The 232-nt window shown below is 38.8% G+C and overlaps 1 protein-coding gene across 1 annotated transcript in view; it reads left to right on the top strand.

Moving 5' to 3' along the window:
• Positions 1-232, top strand: part of LOC119585345 — a 10,941-nt gene that overhangs the window by 996 nt on the left and 9,713 nt on the right. The gene's annotated exons all lie outside the window — the stretch shown is intronic.

Genomic DNA, 232 nt, shown 5'->3' with positions numbered 1-232 from the left:
AACGTGGGTATGCCATTTGTCGGGATTACGGGGCCGTGTGGAACAGCAACCCTTTTTCTCTGCGATCTTTTACTGGTTAAAAATCCACATGTTTTTTCGTTAACTATAAACCTTATTTACAGTTTACTTTGGATCACTCATCTAACTTGAAGATGCAATCGTAAGATAATGGACTGGTTAGGAAGGTATGAATGACCATTAACTGCACGGATATACGCAATGTACTGTTTAT

This window comes from Penaeus monodon, chromosome 19 (genome assembly GCF_015228065.2).
Source record: "Penaeus monodon isolate SGIC_2016 chromosome 19, NSTDA_Pmon_1, whole genome shotgun sequence".
NCBI lineage: Eukaryota > Metazoa > Arthropoda > Malacostraca > Decapoda > Penaeidae > Penaeus > Penaeus monodon.
The sequence above is the reverse complement of the archived record's forward strand: the minus strand, read 5'-3'. Positions and strand labels throughout refer to the sequence as shown.